Here is a 17,411-nt window from a genome sequence, read left to right as displayed (position 1 = left end):
GAGTTGGCACATGATAGGTTTTTTTGGCTGAAATTTTGAGACAAATAACAAGATAAAATGAAAATGAAAATCAAACTATAGTATAAAAGGGATTTTTTACCTACCTATACTACATAAGAAACTTATTTACCCTCCCTAATAAAGTTTTAACTTAATTACATGATTGATGTTCGGCCAAAAATGCATATATTTAACCATTGTTGCCTCACATTCTAGTACTTTTAATCATCTTTTGAGTATTAATTATATTACGGTGTGCTTAATATTATATTTTAACTATGTAAGAAAAAAGTGGTGTGAAAATAAAAATATTTGAAACAAAATTAAATACAACGCGGAAGAAAAATAAAGAAATTAAAAGAATAAAATGGGATGAGATGGGGGACACCCTTTGGTGTTTGTCCCCCCAAGTGGAAGACAAATAAAGAAGGAAGTCCAATTCAAAGCAAGCTAGGACGTTAAAAATTGCAAATCGCTCCCTGCGTGACGAAATTTTTCCTATTTTACCCGGAACAAGGTTATTTTGGTCCTATACGGTCCCAACTCGTATATAAGGAGTCCTAAACCTGAGTTGGAAGGGATCTAACATATTTTGGAGGCAGAGAACACACACCACGCTTGGAGAACGCTTCTAACTAGTTTTTCTTCTCTTCTTTTCTTTTAGTTTCATAGTGTAACGATTCAGCCGGTCGTTTTAAGCATTTACACTCCTTTCAACTATTTGAGGTCTTGAACAACTTCCTACGAGGTATTATGACTTGTGTGAATTGTCGGTTTTGGTTTTAAAGTATTTCGGAGTTAGCTTGGAAGAATGAATTTCATGTTGGAAGCTTAAGTTGAAATAGTTGACCGGATATTGACTTATATGTAAATGACCCTGGAATAGAGTTTTGATGATTCTAATATCTCCGTATGGTGATTATGGACTTGGGAGCGTGTACGGAAAATATTTTGGAGGTCCGTAGTGGAATTAAGCTTGAAATGGCGAAAGTTAAATTTTTAGAAAGTTTGACCGGGGGGTTGACTTTTTGATATCGGGGTCGGAATCCAATTCCGATAATTGAAATAGGTCTGTTATGTCATTTATGACTTGTGTCCAAAATTTGAGGTCAATCGGACTTGATTCGATAGGTTTCGGCATCGAATATGGAAGTTGAAAATTTCATAATAGACTAAAGTTTCAAGTGAGTTCGCACAAGATCTAACTTCAAATGAGCATAACTCTCATGATACAAAGTGTTATATGGTGTATTACTTATCAAATGAAAGATCTTTGAGTCTAGTTTTTAACGCTTCAAACCGTTCATCATTTGGATATTCCTACAAGAGGTTATGACCAAATTACCAAAGGCTAGAAAAATGAGATTCTGCGATCGCGAAAGTGCTTCTGTGACCGCAAACTGGTCGCAGAATAGACCAGAACAGCCTAGTTCTGGGCACCAATTTTTGTGACCATTTTGCGACCTGCATACCCATTCTGCGGTCCATTATGCGACCGCAAACCTGCTTTGGGAGGGTTAATTTTTCTATTTTCATAACCTGACCCCATTTTGATAAATAGGCTTTGGGACTCATTTTGGAGCAAAAATCTGATATTTTTAGAGAGAAAGGAGAGTGTTCTAGAGAGAGGAAGAAACTCAAGTAGTTTATTCACCAAGATATTGTTCAAGCTTTGAAATCCAACAAGGAAATATCAAGATCTTCACCCAAGAGGTAAGGTTCTAATCCCTAGTCTTCAATTTCGAGTTTGGGTAAAGATGGGTGATTAAGAGTATGATTCTTGGGTGTAATAGTATTATTTATACATATCAATAAGATTTATGAAAAGATTGTTGAGTTCAAATGGGTAAATATTGGGTTGAAAATGGTAAAAATCTTCAATGACTTTAATTGAAGATTTGAGGGTCGAGTTGATGTCGGAATTTGGTGAAATTTATATGGTTGGACTAGTGATTGGATGGGCATTCATATTTTATAACTTTTGTCGGGTTCCGAGATTTGGGCCCTACGAGCGATTTTTGAGTTAATTTTAAATTTTTATTGGAAAATTAGTATTTCCTTATGGAATTAATTACAATAATTGGTATTGATTGAATCAGATTAATTGTGACTATAAAGAATTACGCGGTTTGCGGTAAGTAACAGTTATAAATCTGGTCTTGAAGGTATGAAACCCCGGATTTTGATATCATGTGATTACTTTGGAGGTGACGCACATGCTAGGTGATGGGCGTGTGAGCGTGCACTGAGAGGATTGTGACTTGGTCCGTCTCGTGGAAACTGTAAAGTTGAATAACTTGTTGTTAGCTATGTGCTCTCTATGTGTTGTGGAAATTTGACTGTAAGTCATGTTAAAAATCATATTTAGGCTATACGTTGGCACTGTTGGGACCCACAGAGGTCGTGTGCATGTTGAACTATCTGCTTAATTGTTGTTTTATACTGAGTCACAATTTACTTGATTATTTTATCCAGTCTCTATTGTTCATTATTGATGCATCATATCATTATTGTTTGGGATGATTTCATGATTGTTGAGAGATTTCATGATTGTTCAGAGCCTGAGAGACTGGAGAGATTTATGACTGAGCGAGGCCGAGGGCCTGATTGTGAGATATTATACTATAGCACGTGAGTTGTCTGTGCGGATCCAAATATTATACTATAGCACGTGAGTTATCCGTGCAGCACGTGAGTTGTCCGTGCGGATCCAGATATTGATACTATAGCACGTGAGTTATCCGTGCAGCACGTGAGTTGTCCGTGCAGATTATAGCGCTTGGGTTGTAGGAGCCCCTTCAGAGTCTGTACACCTCCAGTGAGCGCGGGTACCCATTTAGTGTGAGTGCTAAGGGCTGAGAGACAAGTGGTTGAGCTGTTGTGACGAGTTGAGTCATTGTTGCCCTGAGAGGCTGTACTTGCTTTTCATTTGTTGTTGTACTTAGTTGCTATCTATCATTGTTGTGAAATTTTCTGAAAGAGTTTATATCCGGATTACATGAACTTGAACTGTATAAAACTGATTTGACTTAAACTGTTGGAATTGAAAATATGTTTACTCTCTGCTGGAATTACTGAAAATGAACTGTAACTGTGTAGCTCGTCACTATCTTCAGTTCCTTATTTATTATTGTTACTTGTTGAGTTGGTTGTACTCATACTACACCCTGCACTTCGTGTGCAAATTCAGGTGTTCCCAGACATAGCGGGTGTTGATTCTTTCGCACAGTTGATTTTTCAGAGATTCAAAGGTAGTTGCCGTGTTTCACAAACCTTGTCTCTCCTTCCCTATCTCCTTGTTTACTGTATTTGGTCTCAGACTATTATAGACTGTATTTTCCAGACTTGTATTGATATTAGATGCTCATGTACTCAGTGACACATGGTTTTGGGAGTGTTTATATATGTACTTGTGAGATTTATTCCGCTGAATTTAATCATTTTGTTTTCAAATTTAAAAGATATGTGGTTTATTGAGATTGTCGGCTTGCCTAGTATTGAGATAGGCGCCATCATGATAGATGAGATTTTGGGTCGTGACACATAGTTTATTAGTTCTAGAGTTTTAGGTGCTAAATTAACGTTATAGTTTGAAGCTTGAATTATTCTTATTATTTTATCATATTAGTTTATTTGTTCAATCTTGCGTTTAATTATTTGATTGCTTGATCACCAATTGAATACTATCTACGAATCTAGGAGTGAACTCGGGAGAGGAAATTCTAGTTGCATATAAGATTGAGTAGAGCGAGATCTTGAACCTGATTAATGGGGAACGAATTTGTGGTTAGGTTAGAGATATACCTAATCGCCTTGCTTGATTACTATACATGAATTATTAATATATTCTTATTAATCCTAATTCCATAGAAATATAGACGTTAGGTTAGCTCGAATAGGTGAGTAGTACTTCGGGAGAAGGCTACGAGTAATATTAACCTTGTCAATCAATAAACTAGATAAATTAATTAGAAAATTTAACTGAAAGACTCAACGGGATTGTTAGCTAACCCATAGATCTAGAATATTTTCTCTCATTGAATTCGTTTATAATATTCGCCAAATTATTTCCTTTAATCTCTTAGTTTTCTACTCTAGATTAGTTGTAGTTAATAATCTTTAGGATTCGCTTGAATAGATTAATTGTTTGAGTTTAATTTAGTAAATAGTTAATCACAAGTCCCTGTGGGTACGATATCTGAACTTACAATCCTATATTACTTGTACGACCATGTATACTTGCGTGTGCGTTTAGTCACAAGTATAAAGTTGTATATTCAAACTAGTTGAATAGAGGAGAAATCTAATGAGAGCTGTAACAACCCGATCGGTCGTTTTGATCTCTAGCACGTCGTTCGTCGGTTTGAGGCCTTGAGTAGCTTCACTTCATATATTACGACTTGTACGTGTGGTCGGAATTGGATTTTGGTAAGTTTGGAGTTAATTCGGAAGGAAAATTCTAATTTCGAAACTTTAAGTTGGAAGAATGGACTAAGGTTACTTTTGAGTAAATGATCTCAGAATTGGGATTTGAAGGTTCCAATAGGTTCATATAATGATTTCTGACTTGGGCATATATTCGGTTGAGTATCTGGTGGTCCGGAAGCATTTCGGCGCTTAATATGGAAAGTTGGCATTTTGAAGGTTATAGAATTTCTTAAGTTTGATTTGAAGTGGACTTTGGTGTTATCGATGCCCGTTTGAGGTTCCGAGACTTGGAATAGATTCGTATCATGATTTGTGACTTGTGCGTAAATTTTGGCGTCATTCCGGAATGTTTAAGAATGAATCAGACGCGTTCATCGAAGTTTGAATATTTGGAAGTTTAAAGAAAGGTTTCGATCGTCGATTTGTAATTTTGATGTTTCTTAGTTTGATTTGAGGCCTCGATCAGGTTCATGTTATGTTTTGGGACTAGTTTGTATAATTGGACGGGGTCCAGGATGCCTCGGGTGTGTTTCAGAGGTGTTTGGGTTGTGTCACGCTCTTATTTGATGTTTCAACGTCATTTCTTTGGGCATAAAGGACAATATATAGATAAAACAACATTTGATTTGTGATTGGATTGAACCATTAGATCCGTATTGTAATTATAGATCCATAGCAATAAGAATCGTCGAATTGCGATATCGTATGAAAGAGTTATGCCCATTTTCATGTAGGACAAAATTGCTGGTTTCTGGTGCGAAGTTTTGTTCTTCTCGAACGCGAGAGAAGTTTCGAGAATGCGAAAAAGGATTTCTGGGTTGACCGGTCAACGCGAAAAATTTCTCTTTGCGAACGTGAAGGTCTTCCGCGAAGGCGATGAAGAAAAATCATCTCGACGGCATTTTAAACCGAGAAGTTTAGTAGTTTTGGCAAAGCGTGAGTTGTAGAGCTCCGTTTGAAGTGATTTTTGCAGCGTTGTTCTCGTCTCAACAAGGGGGGGTAAATATATGACCTTTATTTTGATTTTTATCCATGATTATTTCCGTTGGTTATTATTCTTATCCGTGTTTGGATTGTAGAAATTAAGATTTTGAGCCCCAAAGTTGAGAAATGGTAAATCCTTGATTTGAGGGTCGATTCATGGACGAAATTGGATTATTTTCTGGATATAGACCATATGAGTTATGTGTAATATTTATTTTGAATAATTTTTGGAATTCGGACATGTGGGCTTGAGGGTTGACTTTATTGACGTTTTGAGCAGAGTTGAAAATTGTTAGAAATTGATTAAATATAAGCATTGGAGTATATTTTGATTGATTTTCATTGACTAGTTTCGGGACGTTTGGCTTTGAGTTGAGGTGTCAGAGAGGCATTAGAGCTGGTTATGGAACTTCAGAGCGAAGTAAGACTCCTGTCTAACCTTTTGAGGGGGAAACTACCCCTTAGGTGATGTAATTGTTATGTGTTATTAGTTGTGGGTGCTACGTACGCACGAAGTGACGAGAGTTCATACGTAGCTAAAGCATGTTTATGTCCGGGTAGACTTAGTACTTTATCATGTAATATTTGAATTCATTCTGCTAGCTTAATTAATTGAAATTAAAATTGTGCTTGATTTAGAAATAAATACATATATATATATTAGGCCGAGCTTTATTACCTTAAGTTTTCGGTAAGTTATTTGAGATACGGTAAAGGTTATACTCACCTTGTGTTCATATATTGTACCATAAGCTCGTGTCTCGTAATTCGATAATTCCTTTCCTTTCTTGTGGAGCGAGCCGAATGCCTCAACAAGGTTATGTACCACACTCTCATGGGAGCAGGCCGTTCACCTTGGCAGTAATGTGATGACCCAAAAGGTCATCTTATATTTTAGAACTCGAATATGCGCTCTTAAGCCTTAAACAAATCTCATTTTTACCCTCCTCAATTTGCGTGCGCTGTCCGGGCATTTTTCCGGAAAGCTTTTAGTTTGAAAATTGATGAAAATATGAAATTATGCCTTAAAAGTTGATTTTAGTTGATTTCGGTCAATATATTTGGTAAATGGGTCCGGATTCATATATTGACGGTCCCGGTGGGTCCGTATCGAATTATGGGACTTGGGCGTATACCCGGAATCGAATTCGGAAGTCCCTAACTCGAGTTATGAATTTTTGAAGAAAATTAAAAGTTTGAAAATTTATTGTTTTTAAGAATTGGTTGATGTTTGGCCTTATTGATACCGGGTTCGTATTTTTGGTTCCAGAGCCCGGTATAGGTCCAATATAATATTTATGACTTATCTGTGAAATTTGGTGAGAAACAGAGTTGATTTGACGTGATTCGGACGTCCAGTTGAGAAGATAAAAATTTTAAAAGTGTTCTTGAGAATTTCATTTGACTTGGTGCTAAATTCGTAGTTTTAGGTATTATTTTGGCGATTTGATCGCGCGAGCAAGTCCGTATGATATTTTTAGACTTGTGTGCATGTTTGGTTTGGAGCCCCGAGGGCTCGGGTGAGTTTCGGATAGGCTACGGTAGGTTTTGGACTTAGAAAAATCTGGTATTTTTGTTGTATCTGGTGTCTGCTATGTTGTGCTTCGCAATCGCGTAGTCAATCTCGCGATCGCGAAGGGGAAACTGGGCCGGGGAGGACTTACTCTACGCAAACGCGAGACCATGGTCGTGAACGCGGAGCATTGGGGGGAGTTTCTCTACGCGAACGTGACCCGTCTAACGCGAACACGTAGCTTTAGCTAGGCTAGGCAGGGGACTTGGGGAAGCTCTATGCGAACGCGAGCCATTTCACGCGAACGCGAAGGCAAGGCAGGCTAAGACTTTGCGAACGCGTAAAGCCTCCCGTGATCGCGTAAGTCCTTAGGAGGCTGCTCTTCGCGAATGCGGCAGTGTTCACACGATCGCGATGAACACTGTCGCCCAGCACTTAACAGAATTCAAACACGAGATTTAGCCAAAAAAATTATTTTTCTCAAAAACCAAACGATGTGAGGTGATATTTCAAGAGCCATTTCTTCCCCAAAGTGTTGGTAAGTGATTCTAAACCATTTTCTTTCAATTACCCATTACATTCATAAATTATCAATCTAAACTCTAGAGTTTTCATGGTAGAATTAGGGGTTAGGGTAGAAACTAGGGATTTCAAAAATTTAGAAATTTAAACCTCAATTTGAGGTCGGATTCCAAAACTAATTACATATTCGGGCTCGGGGGTGAATGGGTAAATGGATTTTGGTTCGAACCTCGGATTTTGACCAAGCGGGCCCGAGGTCAATATTTTGTCTTTTTGGAGGAAATTTTGTGAAATTTAATTTATGCAATATAATTGATTTCTTTAGCAATATTTGATATTATTGAGTCATATTTGAATAGATACGAGTTGTTTGGAGGTGAATTCCAAAGAAAAAGTTGTGATTTAGAATTAAGTGGCCTTCGGAGCGAGGTAAGTGTTGTGTCTAACCCCGACTTGAGGGAATTAGGAACCTTAGATTATTTGCTAAGTGAAATTCATGTGAGCTGCGTATATGTGAGGTGACGAGTACTTATGCGCCGCCAATTTACCTGTTTTTCATGTTTCTCTGTTTTTCTTATATTGTCTCTTTCCTATGCCCAATTGCTACGTATTATACTAGTGTTGTTCAATTTATCGTTCTTATCATGTTTACAGGTTTTCTGGTGATAATTGAGTTTTTATTTCAAAGTTGAGATTGATATTATGGAACCAAATGTTGAAGTAAGGTTTGTTCTTGTTATTCTATCTCCCTGTTGTTATTAATGCATTGCATTATGGTAAGGGAGAGTCTTAATGCACGAAGGGTGATGTCGTGCCATATTGTGAGTGTTAATGCACTAAGGGTGATGCCGTGCCATATTGTGAGTGTTAATGCACGAAGGGTGATGCCGTGCCATATTTTAAGTGTTAATGCACGAAGGGTGATGTCGTGCCATGATATGAGAGTTAATGCACGAAGGGTGATGCCGTGCCGTTTCTATTGATTTTATGGTAAGATTGAGAGTAAAAGTACAAAGGGTGATGCCATGCATTTTTCCTTTACTATATTCACTATTCCTGTTGATTCACGGTATTTTGACTGCTTCGGTTATCATTCTGTTGTATTTCTTTATCTCGTATTCCCCTCAGCATGTTACTCTCCCGACATTTCCTGTTTAGTTCTTCATTTATGTTATTTGTATATACACTGTTAAATTGTACAAGTTGATTTGTAGGTGCCTTGCCTTAGCCTCGTCACTACTTCGTCAAGGTTAGGCTCGACACTTACCAGTACATGGGGTCGGTTGTACTGATACTGCACTCTGCACTTTCTGTGCATATTTTGGTACCTGCTCGGATTGATCGTGATTTTTTTTCTATTGGTCCGCTGTCCGTAGACTCAAGGCAGATCTGTCGGCGTTCACAGACCTTGAAATCCCCGTCTATCTTCTTTGTCCTACTATTTCTTTCATTCAGACAATTGTATTTCTTTCAGACTATTACTTGTAGAAAATTCTAGAATGCTCGTGAATTATGACTCCAGATCCGGACGGTAGTAATTAATACAGTTTTATAATATTCCGCACTTATCATATTTCATCTTAGTTAATTATTGTTATTTACTGAATGGAAATAAGGAATTGATTTAATGATTTTCTAACGTTGGCTTGCCTAGCAAGTGAAATATTAGGCTCCATCACGGTCCCGTTGGTGGGAATTTCGGGTCGTGACAGTTAGTATTAGAGCACTAGGTTTCCTAGGTCTCACGATTCACGAGCAAGCTTAGTAGAATCCGGAGGATCGATACAGAGACGTCTGTGCTTATCTTCCATAGGATATGAAGTTTAGGAACAAATTTCACTTTTATTCTCCTTTGTCGTGCGATGTTGTTTTCTCAATACTGATTGAACTCTTCTACTCTTATTCTCTCGCAGATGGGGAAAACACGTACCACTTCCTCAGCTGAGCAGCAGCCAGAGCCTCTAGTGGCAACTCCTACGAGGGGTAGAGGTTGAGGCCGAGGCCGTGCTAGAGGCCGAGGTAGTGGCAGGGCTCAGCCCAGAGCCCGAGCAGCATCCCTAGCAGTGGAGCCTCAGATAGATCTTGATGAGGAGATTTCAGCTCAGATTATTCCCGCCGGATCAGCTCAGGTTCCGGAGGAGTTCATTGCCACCCTAGTACTTCAGGATGCTTTGGTCCGTTTGGTGGGCCTTATGGAGAGTGTGGCCCAGACTTGCGCATTTCCCATGGCACCGGCCGTCTCTTAGGCTGGAGGAGGGGCCCAGACTCCTACTACTCTCGCTCCGGAGCAGATAGCTCCCCAGTATCATGCTCCAGCAGCTCATCCAGTCGGAGTAGTTTAGCCGGTTGTTGCGCCACAGACCGGTGATGGGTTAGTTATGTCTTCTGAGGCTTTGTGAAGATTGGACAGGTTTACCAAGATCTTCCCAGTTCACTTCAGTGGTGCTCCTTTAGAGGATCCCCAGGAGTATCTCGATAGCTGTCACGAGGTTGTACGGAACATGGGTATAGTGGAGACCAATGTGGTCGATTTTGCTGCATTTCAGATGACTGATTCTGCCAAGAAATGGTGGAGAGATTACTTGTTTACCAGACCAGCTGGGTCGTCTACTCTTACTTGGGACCAGTTCTCCCAGCTATTCATAGAGAATTTTCTACCTATCACATTGAGAGAGGAGCGTCGCCGTCAGTTTGAGCGTCTCCGGCAGGGCAGTATGACTGTTACCCAGTATGAGACCCATTTTGTAGATTTGACCCGTCATGCTATTCTTCTGCTTCCCACCGAGAGAGAGAGAGAGAGAGAGAGAGAGAGAGAGAGAGAGAGAGAGAGAGAGAGAGAGAGAGAGGGTGAAGAGGTTTATTGATGGACATACTCAGCCTATCAGATTGCAGATGGCTAAGGAGACTGGGAGTGAGATTTCTTTTCAGGCGGCTGCTAATGTCGCCAGACGAGTCAAAATAGTTCTTACTCAGGGAGGTCAGCGGTCTGACAAGAGACCTCGTTATTCCGATGAGTTCAGCGGTGCCTCATCTAGAGGCAGGAGTACTTTTGGTAGAGGCCATTCACCCAGGCCGTTTCATTCAGCACTCCAGGCATCCCACGGTGCCTCAGGTGGTCGTGGCCCTCAGATGCATTATTCTTAACAGCCAACCTACAGTGCACCACCAGCTCCTATTAGTGCACTTCCACTCCAGAGTTATCAGGGTGGTTATTCAGGTCGACAGGGTCAGTTTTAGGGTCAGCAGTCATATCAGTCGAGGTTATGTTATACTTGTGGTGATCCGAGGCATATTGCTAGATTTTTCCCTCGGGCAGCAGGCATCTCACAGCATTAGAGTTCTCGTGCCATGGTTCCGGCACCAGTTGCTACACCACCTGCTCAGCCAGCCAGAGGTAGGGGTCAGGTAGCCAGAGGTAGAGGCCAGACTGTTAGAGGTGGAGGTTAGGCCGTTAGAGATGGAGACCATCCAGTTAGAGGTCATCCCAGGGACGTAGTTCAGAGTGGTGGGGCCCAGCCCAGATGTTATGTTTTCCCAGCCAGGCCTAAAGCTGAGTCATCTGACGTTGTTATCAGAGGTACTGTTTTAGTTTGCAGTAGAGATGCTTCAGTTCTATTTGATCCGGGGTCTACATACTCATATGTGTCATCCTATTTTGCTTCATATTTGGTTGTGCCCCATGATTCCTTGAGTGCTCTTGTGTATGTGTCCACACCAGTGGGGGATGCTATTGTTGTAGATGATGTTTATTGTTCGTGTGTGGTCACCATTGGAAGTCTTGAGACTCGTGTAGATCTTCTACTTCTCGATATGGTTGATTTTGATGTCATACTGGGTATGGACTGGATGTCACCTTATCATGCTATATTAGATTGTCATGCCAAGACGGTGACCTTAGCTTTGCAGGGATTTTCTCGATTAGAGTGGAAATGGACTCTTGGCCATTCTACCAGCAGGGTTATCTCTTATGTGAAGGCTCGGCATATGGTAGAGAAAGAGTGTCTAGCTTATTTGGCTTATGTCTGCGATGCTAGTGCGGAGGTTCCTTCCATGGATTCAGTGTCGGTTGTTCGCGAGTTTCCAGAGGTGTTTCCTGCAGACCTGCCGGGGATGCCACCCAATAGGGATATTGATTTTTGCATTGATTTGGATCCAGGCACTCAGCCTATTTCTATTCTGCCATACTGCATGGCCTCGCCAGAGTTGAAAGAATTGAAGGAACAGATACAAGATTTGCTTGATAAGGGCTTCATTAATAGTGTCTCACCCTAGGGTGCACCCGCATTGTTAGTGAAGAAGAAAGATGGATCGATGAGGATGTATATAGATTATCGACAGTTAAACAAAGTCACCATCAAGAACAAGTATCCACTGCCGAGGATTGATGATTTATTTGATCAGCTTCAGGGTGCCAAGGTATTTTCAAAGATTGATTTGAGATATGGCTACCATCAGTTGAGGATTAGGGCATCCGATGTTCCTAAGATAGCTTTTCGGACTCGGTATGGGCATTATGAGTTTCTAGTGATATCATTTGTATTACCCTATTCATGATCTAAAGCTGGCAGCCATTGTTCACGCGCTGAAGATTTGGAGGCACTATCTTTACGGCGTGCCATGTGAGGTATTCACGGATCATCGGAGCTTGCAGTATTTGTTCAAGCAGAAGGAACTCAATTTGAGGCAGAGGAGGTGGTTGGATCTATTGAAAGACTATGATATCACCATATTGTATCATCCCGGGAAGGCCAATGTGGTGGCCAATGCCTTGAGTAGAAAGTCAGCCAGTATGGGCAGCCTTGCTTATATTCTAGTTAGTGAGTGACCGCTAGCATTGGATGTTCAGGCCCTGGCCAACCAGTTTGTGAGGTTAGATGTTTCTGAGCCCAGCCGTGTTCTAGCTTGTACAATTGCTCGGTCTTCTTTGTTTGAGCGCATCAGAGATTGAGAGGATGACGGTCCTCATTTACTTGTCCTTAGAGACACAATGCGACACGGTAGTGATAAGCAGGTTACTATTGGAGATGATGGAGTTTTGAGGATGCAGGGTCGTATTTGTGTGCCTAATATGGATGGACTTCGTGAGTTGATTCTTGAGGAGTCCCATAGTTCCCGCTATTCTATTTATTCGGGCACCGCCAAGATGTATCAGGACTTGAGGCAACATTATTAGTGGAGGCGAATGAAGAAAGACACATTTGCCTATGTAGCTCGGTGCCTAAATTTCCAGCAGGTAAATTGTGAGCATCAGAGACCTGGTGGTTTACTTCAGAGGTTAGAGATTCCTAAGTAGAAGTGGGAGCGTATCACTATGGATTTTGTTGTTGGACTCCCACAGACTCAGAGGAAGTTCGATGCCATTTGGGTCATTGTGGACAGGCTGACTAAGTCATCGTATTTCATTCATATGGCAGTTACCTATTCCTCAGAGCGGTTGGCAGAGATTTACATCTGGGAGATCGTCCGTCTTCACGGTTTGCCCGTGTCTATTATATCTGATCGAGGTACACAGTTCACCTCGCACTTCTGGAGGGAAGTACATCGTGAGCTGGGTACGCGGGTTGAGTTAAGTACAGCGTTCCATCCTCAGACGGACGGGCAGTCCGAGCGCACTATCCAGTTCTTGGAGGATATGCTCCGTGCATGTGTTATAGACTTCGGAGGATCGTGGGATCAGTTCTTGCCCCTTGTAGAATTTTCCTACAACAATAGCTACCAGTCGAGAATTCAAATGGCTCCCTATGAGGCATTATATGGTAGGCGGTGCCGATCGCCAGTTGGGTGGTTCAAGCCGGGAGAGGCTCGATTGTTGGGCACAGACTTAGTACAGGATGCCTTGGATAATTAAGGTCAAGATTATTCAGGATCGACTTCGCACAGCTCAGTCCAGGCAGGAGAGTTATGCCGACCGTAGAGTTCGTGATGTTGCATTCATGGTCGGAGAGAGAGCATCACTTCAGGTATCACCCATGAAGGTTGTAATGAGGTTCGGAAAGAAGGGCAAGTTGAGCCCTAGGTATATCAGACCTTTTGAGATTTTGGAGAGAGTGGGAGAGGTGGCTTACAGGCTTGCGTTGCTACCTAGTTTAGCAGTTGTTCATCTAGTATTCCACGTGTCCATGCTTCGAAGTATCACGGCGATCCGTCCAATGTGTTAGATTTCAGCTTTGTCCAGTTCGACAAGGATTTGACTTACGAGGAGGAGCCGGTGGCTATTTTAGCCCGGCAAGTTCGCCAATTAAGATCAAAGAGTTACCCTTCAGTTCGAGTGCCGTGGAGAGGTCAGCCTATTGAGGTAGCTATTTAGGAGTCCGATATGCGGAGTAGATATCCCCACCTTTTTACCAGCCCAAGTACTTTTCTATGTCCGTTCGAGGACGAACGATTATTTTAGAGGTGGAGAATGGGATGACCCAAAAGTTCATCTTATGTTTTAGAACTCGAATCTATGCTCTTAAGCCTTAAAAATCTCATTTTTACCCTTCTTGATTTGCGTGCGCAGTCCGGGCATGTTTTCGGAAAGCTTTTATGTTGAAAATTGATAAAAATAATAATTTATGCCTTAAAAGTTGATTTTAGTTGACTTCGGTCAATATTTTTTGTAAATAGGCACATATCCATGTTTTGACGGTCTCGTTGGGTCCGTATCGAATTATGGGACCTGGGCGTATGCCCGGAATCGAATTCGGAGGTCCCTAGCTCGAGTTATGATTTTTTGATGAAAATTAAAAGTCTGAAAATTTATTATTTTTAAGAATTGGTTGATGTTTGGCCTTGTTGATACCGGGTCCACATTTTTGGTTCCGGAGCCCGGTATGGGTCCAATATAATATTTATGACTTATCTGTGAAATTTGGTGAGAAACGGAGTTGATTTGACGTGATTCGGACGTCCAGTTGAGAAGATAGAAATTTTAAAAGTGTTCTTGAGAATTGCATTTGATTTGGTGCTAAATTCGTAGTTCTAGGTGTTATTTTGGCGACTTGATCACGTGAGCAAGTCCGTATGATATTTTTAGACTTGTGTGCATGTTTGGTTTGGAGCCCCGAGGGCTCGGGTGAGTTTCGGATAGGCTACGGAGTGTTTTGGACTTAGAAAAATCTAGTATTTTTGCTGTATCTGGTGTTTGCTATGTTGTGCTTCGCGGTCGCGAAGGGGAAACTGGGTTGGGAGGATTTACTCTAAGCGAACGCGAGACCATGGTCGCGAACGCGGAGCACTGGAGGGGAGTTGTTCTACGCGAACGCGACCCGTCTAACGCGAACGCGTAGCTTTAGCTAGGCTGGGCAGGGGACCTGGGGAAGCTCTACACGAACGCGAGCCATTTCACGCGAACGCGAAGACAAGGTGGGCTAAGCCTTCGCAGACGCGTAAAGCCTCCCGCGATTGCGTAAGTCCTTAGGAGGCTGCTCTTCGCGAACGTGGCAGTGTTCACGCGATCGCGATAAACACTGTCGCCCAACACTTAATAGAATCCAAACACGGGATTTAGCCAAAAAATTCATTTTTCTCAAAAACCAAACGGCGTGAGGCGATATTTCAAGAGCCATTTCTTCCCCAAAGTGTTGGTAAGTGATTCTAAACCATTTTCTTTCATTCACCCATTACATTCATGAATTATCAACCTAAAATCTAGAGTTTTCATGGTAGAATTAGGGGTTAGGGTAGAAACTAGGGATTTTGGAAATTTGGGAATTTAGACTTCAATTTGAGGTCGGATTCCAAAACTAATTACATATTTGGGCTCGGGGGTGAATGGGTAAATGGATTTTGGTCCGAACTTCGGGTTTTGACCAAGCGGGCCCCGGGTCAATTTTTCGACTTTTTGGAGGAAATATTGGGAAATTTAATTTATGCAATATAATTGATTTCTTTAGCAATATTTGATATTATTGAGTCATTTTTGAATAGATACGAGTGGTTTGGAGGTGAATTCCAAAGGAAAAGTTGTGACTGAGAATTAAGTGGCCTTCGGAGCAAGGTAAGTGTTGTGTTTTACCCTGACTTGAGGGAATTAGGAACCTTAGATTACTTGCTAAATGAAATTCATGTGAGCGACGTATATGTGAGGTGACGAGTACTTATGCGCCGCCAATTTACCCATTTTTCATGTTTCTCTGTTTTTCTTATATTGTCTCTTTCCTATACCTAATTGCTACGTGTTATACTAGTGTTGTTCCATTTATCGTTCTTATCATGTTTACGGATTTTCTGGTGATAATTAAGTTTTTATTTCAAAGTTGAGATTGATATTATGGAACAAAATGTTGAAGTAAGGTTTGTACTTATTATTCTATCTCCCTGTTGTTATTTATGCATTGAATTATGGTAAGGGAGAATGTTAATGCACGAAGAGTGATGTCGTGCCATATTGTGAGTGTTAATGCACGAAGGGTGATGCCCTGCCATATTGTGAGTGTTAATGCACGAAGGGTGATGTCGTGCCATATTGTGAGTGTTAATGCACGCAGGGTAATGTCGTGCCATGATATGAGAGTTAATGCACGAAGGGTGATGTCGTACCATTTCTATTGATTTTATGGTGAGATTGAGAGTAAAAGTATGAAGGGTGATGCCGTGCATTTTTCCTTTATTGTATTCACTATTCCTGTTGATTCATGGTATGTTGACTGCTTCGGTTATCATTCTATTGTATTTCTTTATCTCGTATTCCCCTCAACATGTTCCCCTCCCGACATTTCCTGTTTAGTTCTTCATTTTTGTTATTTGTATATACACTATTAAATTGTACAAGTTGATTTGTAGGTGCCTTGCCTTAGCCTCGTTACTACTTCGTCGAGGTTAGGCTCGACACTTACCAGTACATGGGGTCGGTTGTATTGATACTGCACTCTGCACTTTCTGTACAGATTTTGGTACCGGCTCGGGTTGATCGAGAGTTTTTTGCTATTGGTCCGTTGTCCGGAGACTGAAGGTAGATCTGTCAGCATTTCCAGACCTTGAAGTCCCCGTCTATCTTCTATGTCCTATTGTTTCTTTCATTCAGACAGTTGTATTTCTTTCAAACTATTACTTGTAGAAAATTCTAGAATGCGCGTGAATTATGACTTCAGATCCGGGCGGTAGTAATTAATACAATTTTATAATATTCTGTACTTATCATATTTCATCTTAGTTAATTATTGTTATTTACTGAATGGAAATAAGGAATTGGTTTAATGATTTTCTAACGTTGGCTTGCCTAGCAAGTGAAATGCTAGGCGCCATCACGGTCCCGTTGGTGGGAATTCCGGGTCGTGACAGTAAAATAGATGCATCTATGGTTCGTTCGCGAAGGCTACTCCCCCCTGACCTTCGCGTTCGCGAAACCATGCTCGCGTTCGCGATGAAGGATTACTGACTCCCTCTCCCAGGTCCCTAACACTACGCGTTCGCGATGAGCTGGCCGAGTTCGCGAAGGATAACGCCCCTATCGCTTCGCGTTCGCGAAGAAGAAAATTCCAGCCTGACCAGTTTACTCTATGCTTTCGCGAGGGTAGCTTCGCGAACGCGAAGAAAAACATACTAGAACAGCTGGTGCAGCAAAAATATCAGATTTTCTAAGTCCAAAACATCCTGTAGCATATCCGAAACTCACCCGAGCCCTCGGGGCTCCAAACCAAACATGCACACAAGTCTAAAAATATCATACGAACTTGCTCGCACGATCAAATCGCCAAAATAACATCTAGAACTACGAATTTAGCGCCAAATGCAATGAAATTTTTAAGAAAGCTTTAAAATTTTTATTTTCTCAATTGGACGTCCGAATCACGTCAAACCAACTCCGTTTCTCACCAAATTTCACAGACAAGTCTTAATTATTATAATGAACCTGTAACGGGCTTCAGAACTAAAATACGGACCCGGTACTAACAATGCCAAACATCAATCAATTCTTAAAGACATTAGATTTTCAAACTTATAATTTTCATCAAAAATTCATAACTTGAGTTAGGGACCT

Source organism: Nicotiana tomentosiformis, chromosome 9 (assembly GCF_000390325.3).
Source record: "Nicotiana tomentosiformis chromosome 9, ASM39032v3, whole genome shotgun sequence".
NCBI lineage: Eukaryota > Viridiplantae > Streptophyta > Magnoliopsida > Solanales > Solanaceae > Nicotiana > Nicotiana tomentosiformis.
This window is presented reverse-complemented; position numbering follows the sequence as displayed.